The 7,391-nt window shown below is 49.0% G+C and overlaps 1 protein-coding gene across 2 annotated transcripts in view; it reads left to right on the top strand.

The window, feature by feature from the left end:
• The first annotated feature begins 456 nt into the window (after positions 1–456).
• The window catches only part of LOC105562368, a 32,308-nt gene continuing 25,373 nt past the window's right edge, over positions 457–7,391 (top strand). For both annotated transcript variants that reach the window (XM_012013162.1, XM_012013161.1), the window contains exon 1: positions 457–2,110. The gene's annotated coding sequence lies outside the window, so the exon portion shown is untranslated. The remainder of the gene's footprint in view (positions 2,111–7,391) is intronic.

The following is a 7,391-nucleotide window of genomic DNA, read 5'->3' as shown; positions in this document are numbered from 1 at the left end:
TGCGAAACGGCGACCTTTACAAATTTCGGGCTCCACTCTGGGAGAAGAAAGACAGCAACCCACTTTGGGGCCCACAATTAGTGATCGAATTATTTGGATTGTTCGTACACTGAAAAAAATTTCTGGTTGAATATGGACGAATCAGATAATTCCTTTAGGATTTACCAGAATTCCTTTAGGATTTACCAGAATTTCTGTAGGATTACAGGAATTCTGTAATCCTACAGAAATTCTGGTAAATCCTAAAGGAATTCTGGTAAATCCTAAAGGAAATTTATCTGATTCGTCCATATTCAACCAGAAATTTTTTTCAGTGTAGCAATCTTTTACGAATTTTACCCCGCGTAACTAAAAGTCGCAATTAGCTATTCTGTATCCAAGATTTTTAAGTAATACTAATCAATTCTCTCAATTACAATAGTTCTGTCGATATTCAGTAACGCAAAGATAATTTTCACTCAAGACGCACTAACCGAAATGTTAAGTTGCTTAACTACAAAAGAAAAACAGGTGAAAAATTTTCCCAGACTGGAGTTACGAACAATCCAAATAATTCGATATACTAATTGTGGGCCCCAAAATGAGTTGCTGTCTTTTTTCCCTGAAGCGCAAGTTGCCGCCGCGCCGGTAAACAGCTCTTACGCGCGCCGATCTTGCACTTTCTGCCTAGAAATGGCGACTCCGGGGAAGCGAGTGACACAAGAGACGTGTTTAAACGGACGACATACCCGGGCCGACGCAAAACGGCGACCTTTACGAATTTCGGGCCGCACAAGTTGCAGCCGCCGCGCCGGCAAACAGCTCGTTCCATTCGATTCTTTTAGCAGCTTCATCAACCATATAAACATACTACATATAACTATATATATAACCGGTTCTCATGGCTATATATTTTGCAACATCTGTCGGATCATCGTGCTAAGTCACTGCATTAAGTCATTATACGCGCAAGTCGCGGGATAATTATGAGATAACTCTAGCGCACAGCAAATAAAACCTGTACAGTTATTCTTAGAATATTATAATATCATGTGCACGAAACTACGAGCGTATACTTTTTATAAAACTCATTTCTATCGCAGCGAGTGCTACTTTCTCCGGAATTTCTTCGTAAAATAGGCGCAATTGACAAACGCTCGAGCAGGCAATGGGTCTTCTGGCCCCGCGGGCCTCTCTCACGCATGGAAAAATATTTTTCTTTCTGCCCACTGTAAGGAGAAATGGGACAAGAATCCGGCCTCATGACACATCGCAGGCGACGGCCGCGCATCCTCGCCAGGTGAGCGCGCACGGGAGAGTGACCGTTACGCAGGTAGGACGCAGGTAGGACGCAGGTCGGTTCTCCAACCATAGCGCCACCTGAGCCGATCCATCGTCGGTGCCTCAAAATGGCCGTTCCTCTCACCTCAGACCTTCCTGGAACGTCGACGGAGGCAGGTGGCGATATTCAGGTTCCGATCTGACTCGCGAGGCCGCCTTCGCTTAGTGCCGAGACCTCATTCCAGGTGGCGAACAGCCGAAACCGTGTCACCCGGGACGTTCGTGCGCGCCGCGCTGGAAGGTCGAAAGTGCCTGTCGTGCGTGTAATCGCGCGAGAGTGGTACTCGCGGCGGAGAGCACCGCGAGAGTACGCGGCGTGTCTCCGCAGGGCGAGCCCGACGCGGTTCCCCCGGGGGTACTCGATCGCGAGGCGTTCCGTTCCGTCGGCGACGAGCGGCGATCGCGGGTGAACAGGTGGACTGGCCCTCCTCTCCTCCTCTACGCCGCCGTTCCCTCCTCGTGTTCCTCCTCGTCCGCGTCGAGCGCGCGCGCGCGCTCGCGAGGCTCGCGAAACGGAGCGAGGCGCGCTCGCTCGGTGATTTCGATGCGCGGCACGGAAATAATCGCTAGACCGAGGGGGACCGCGAGTGATACCGCGCGCGCGGTCGTTACGTAGTGGCTCGAGGCTCCGTCGTTACCTGCGATCTTCCACCTGGCTGGCGGAAGCTGGTCGCGCCCAGGGCCAGACACACCGGAGGACCAGACGACTCGAGGGACGGATATATGCCCGGCGGTCACGGAAGTCGTCCAGACTGCACGCGGCTAACGCCGAGGCGAGGATTATGAGGACGTACGTATCTCGCCGCGCGAGGATGAGTCGGCGGATTCTCGTTTCCGAAAAGCGGTAGTCGCTCCACTTTTACCGCAGCGGAAATCGCCGCTTCGCGGTTCTGTGATTTTCGACGGACGGCCGCGTAGAGAGAAATTGATCGCCGTGTGCGAGGTGGATCGCCGGTATTTGTGATTGGCCGCGAACGATCTGCGATCGACGGTGTCGATCAATTCCGCGACTTTTCGCGCCGGCGCGCTCGTTAATTCCGCTGGTATTTAATCAGCTGAGAGAAAGTCGAGTCTACTTACAGGGCTTTCGTAAATAATTGAGAAATTTCTCTGGACAATGTCCTACGAGTTTCAGTAATTATTCGACATTCAACAGCGTCGACGGCCGGTGTTGAAACCTGTCGGCTCGCGAGAGTAGGTGCCGGGACCAAAATTAGGACACGTGCCACGGATCATCAACGAGCGTATCGCGACACTTGTTCGCGCCGTGAGTTTAAACAACTCTATCGCTGCCGTATCGAATTATGTTTTATAGCTCTGCAAATGAACTGATAGATTATAATTCTTATCTCAGAGTTCGAGTCGTTTCAAACGTCGAGAATCAATTAAAAAAAAAAGAGGTCGAGGGACATCGATCAAGCAGTTTAATTGCTTTCGCGTTATTGGTCCAGACAAGGTAAACAGATATTAACGAAATCGATATTTAATGCCTTCATATCTCAGAACATGTCTCAGTGGTCGAATCGGTGAGACGCCCCCCGCCTAGAGTGTAGGGAGGTCCGTCCAGGTTCAAACCCTGACTGAGGTAATATTTTTCGCAATGAATTTCTTGAACTAGAATTTGCCAGCCGAGCGTCGCCTAGCAATTTTCTACATATCTCAGGAGGCTGATCAGTATACTTTTTCTATTTAATTCCACGTCAGTTACATCACTCGGAATGGGCGGCGCCGTTTTCACAAGTCTTCCTCGCGGCATATTTCCTCATGCTAAGTACATTCACATGCGCACGACAGAGATCTTGCATAATACACCCGGCAATCTTTTTCCTGCTGTAGAATTTGACTCCGCTGCCGAAGAAATCAGTCCGCTGGCTACGGAGCTGAACGCGATATCGTCTCCCTCGTTCGCGCGGCGCGCGTCCCGTTACCCCGTTGTTTTCGCGAAACAACGTTCCGCGCGCATATCCGAATCGAGAGTTGCGGGCCGCATTCCCCGCGATTTGCCCCGTAATAAAGTCTCCCGTGTCTCGCAGCGTGCGTGGCACCGCGCGGCGTGGCGCGGGACGCGTGCGCGCGGCAAATGCCTAGAAGAAAGGTGGGCCAGAATGGGGACACGGGCATTCGAATGGGCATTATCGACAAACTACGCGGAGGAATGCCATAAATAATTTTTACACGCGTCCCAAGTTCGCGTCTCGCTTTCTTCCTTACTTTTCCGAAAGCCGCTCTCGGTCTCGTCTCGTCGCCGCCGCCGACTCCGGATCTCGGCTCGTCGTCGCACCGGCGCGCGGATTTTATCGGCGGCGATGAATCCGCGCGGATTCGCGTGGGCACGCGTAGGTGCGATTACGCCATCGGGGCTTTTTATAACGAGCGGCGCGATAAATGGCGCGTCACTCTCTCGACGCGATCGCCGGAAGATCGCATAATTTACGAAGGAGCAACGCGCCATTGCGCGATCGTCGGCATCGGCGGCGCGGCGGTCCGTTCCTCGCTCCGGAGTTATGCAATTCGCCATAATCGTACCGCCTCGGTCGCATTCCTCTGAGAGTCGCTCGGTCTCGGCGTACGCAAAGCGCCGACCGCCGCCGATCGCAGGGACGGAGCCGAGCGGAAAGCGAATGGAACGTGGACCCCGGACACCCGGAGTAGTCGCGGAATGCTTTTCGTTCTGGAATCTTTGTCAATTCTCTCAAGGCTGAAGCACGTGTTCCCTTTCAATATCCGCTCGCGCTCAAATCTGCGCCCCCGCGAGTCAACGCGGAGAATCCGAGACGCGGAGAGCCTCCGTGCCTGCGGTCGCTCGCGACGGCGAAATTTATGAGGATTTTACGATTTCCGCGCTCGGCCGGCGCGCGCGCCGAACGCACGGAGTAAAATGTGCGGCTTAATGAGACGCGTTAAGGATTTCCGTTACAGGAGCGAGCGAGCGCGCGCTCGGTCGTATCAGAGAGATACGGGCATTAATCGGGCAGCATATATTCCATTACGAAAACGATCAATTCCGATTGAAACGTATCCCTTGAGCGACGACGTGTCAAAAATTGCACGGGAAGGTCGGGGGACCACGACGGGACCGATTTATCATATTCTATTAGCGGATAACAGGACGTACACCTGTGCCGCAGATATCGCGGGTAACTCGATGCAAGACGCTATCGGGCACAGTTGCGTCATAATCAATATTACGCATTATTAGTTCCATCGCCGGGGCAGTTACCGGCGAAGACTAGCTGGATTATATACAACGCGGTGGTAGCAGGGCATATAAGCGTTAGCTCGTCGGTGGAGTTCAGGCCGATGTAGCTGCTGTTATATACGGCGACGATCGCATCGGGTATCTGACAAAATGAGAATTCGATACGCGAGAGCAGTGAGATAAAGTAAATCGCGAGGGCGAAGTGCGAGGGACGAATCTCCACCAACAGTTCCAGGTGTGCGAAGTCGAAGTGTCTTCATGGCAACGGAACGTACAGAGGAAAGTCCTCTACTACGAGATAGGGTTTTAATAGCGAGAGGTTTCTGCGAAATTAATAGGCATCATCTGTTCCACCATGAATTTATCCTTGGTGTGAAATTTGTTTAGTGGAAAATTCACTGTTAGATCGTGGGACTGTTGCGAAAAAAGCTCCGTGATTGAATTTTGATGTTGAAAACCTGCTGTCTCGTATTAAAAGTCCATCTCGTAGGGGACTTTCCTCTCTTTAAGTCAGAACAGATTTGATGAGATCTTGAGAACTAATCAATTTTAATAATAATCGATACGTGAGAGCAGTGAGATAAAGTAAATCGCGAAGGCAAAGTGCGAGGGACGAATGTCGTCCCACGAATCTCCGCCAAGAGTTCCAAGTGTGCGGAGTCGAAGTTTCTTCATGGCAACGGAACGTACAGAGGAAAGTCCTCTACTGTGAGATAGGGTTTTAATAGCGAGATAGCGAGGTTTCTGCGAAGTTAATAGGCGTCATCTGTTCCACCATGAATTTATCGTCCTGGTGTGAAACTTGTTTAGTGGAAAATTCATTGTTAGATCGTGGGACTGTTGCGAAAAAAGCTCCGCGACTGAATTTTGATGTTGAAAACCTGCTGTCTCGTATTAAAAGTCTATCTCGTAGGGGACTTTCCTCTATTCAAGTCGGAACAGATTTTATAAGATCTTGATAATTAATCAATTTTAATAAATCCACTTGTGAGCGCGTGCAGTACGCCTTATGCATAACTCTCTAAAAGTCAATCAGTGAATTGTCACTGAAAACAGTGAACAGTCTGATCTGCAGTTATAAGCGTTACAAGATACTACCGAAAATTGCAGTGGTATACTTGTAACTGTAAACCAGTGGCTGTTCACTGTTTCAGTGATTGGGTAAGGTGATTAAATTCCGATCAGATACCAAATGCGGATCAACAATTTGACGAGTCGCTACCCTAGTAGTACAGTGCGTTGGCTAAATATTGGCCCAATACTATCAAATGTTGGGCGAATCTTTAACCAATGTTTCATCACTGCACTGGGGTAATAAGCGACATTTTTAAGTAATTCACTCAAGAGGCGCGCCTGAGCGAAAGGGCGGTCCAGGTTCAAACCCTGGCTGAGGTAAATTTTTCGCGATAAATTCAAAAATTAAAATCACTTAGACACTAACGTCCTGTCTTATATCCTTTATTCCTTCGAATTGTAATTCACTTAATTTTTACAACCTTGTGCCATATTGTCGATGTCATAAAAGGCATCGACGTGTTCTAGGTCAAATTTATGACCCGCATCTGGCATCCGATCCGAATTTGGTCACCTTACTCTACCCGACTGACTGACTTCTGAAGAGAATATTTTACTTAATATGACGCTTCACTAATAATAGCCGGGCTAGAGAAATGTTCTCCAAAACGCTCCAAACGTTCTCGCCGATTGTCGCGCGCGTTTAAATATAAACACAAGCCTGTGGCGCGACCGTAAATAAATTTCCTTACGGCGGCGTTGCACCTCTGGACTTTGCCGAGAGTCAACGAACTATCCCGCAGCGCGGCGAGAGCAGGTCGTACACACCGTGGCCTCATTTACAAAGAATTAGCTCATACTCTCGCGATGCGAGGGCCGCGATACGCGCGGCGACGTACGTACGAAATGCTTTCTCCCGATATGGCAGCGTGCACCTCGTGCTCGCTCTTCGGAAAGGAGGAACTTTCCGATACGTTCCATCGGCACCGTCGTCGCCGGGACCAACCGATTGTCTCTGCCGCACGCATCGAATTTACCCAATCATTGCGGAGACTTCGTTAGAGGTTGCTGCCGCGAAAGTATAAAAAAAAAATGGGGGCAACGTCCTCGTCCATTGGCTGTGAAAAAGCCGATTCGTTGTTCCGTGAGAGAGAAGGAGAACCGGAGATTAGGCACGTGTCGCGTTTCATGAATGTGTTGCTAATAACGTGTCGCAGGCGCCATTGTCCCGGCCGCCTGTACACAAAGGGTACAGTTGCCGCGAGTGCTCTGTAAGCGTTTCCGCGAAGTCGACTGCGGTTTCCAGTATTTAGCCGATTAAGGGGTCATTCCACTTTAACGGCCCAAAAACTGTGCTTATCTTTGACTTAAAAAAAAAATTTTTCCGCAGTAAATACACCATACGATTATGACAAAATTTTTCGGTGTTATTTAAAAGTGCCCTAACCCAGACAGCACACGATATTCTATGGATGTCCTGGGAACATTCTTAGGACATAAGGACGTCCAGAGGATGCCACGGAAAAAAAAGATTTGCTATGACAATCAAAAACCCTGCTAGTCTAGCAAATTTACCGCCGTAATATACGGACAGCCAGTTTGCTATGTTGCAGTAATCAAATCGCAAAGCTGCATAGGATTAGTAATTATATCTAATAAAATTTGATGTTACAGCACGGTAGATTTGTTAGTAGAGCAAAGATGATTCTTTACTACAACCAATGGAAAAAATAGCTTGGTACATGTAACTAATTTTTTTGCTGTTACATAAAAGAAAATTAGGTGCATTAATAAATCCTATTATAGCAAAATTATTAGTTACGCCAACAATTAAAATTAGGTAAAGTAATGCTCATTC

Source organism: Vollenhovia emeryi, unplaced genomic scaffold (genome assembly GCF_000949405.1).
Source record: "Vollenhovia emeryi isolate VEMERY1.0 unplaced genomic scaffold, V.emery_V1.0 DF939190.1, whole genome shotgun sequence".
NCBI classification, from domain to species: Eukaryota; Metazoa; Arthropoda; class Insecta; order Hymenoptera; family Formicidae; genus Vollenhovia; species Vollenhovia emeryi.
This window is presented reverse-complemented; position numbering and strand designations above follow the sequence as displayed.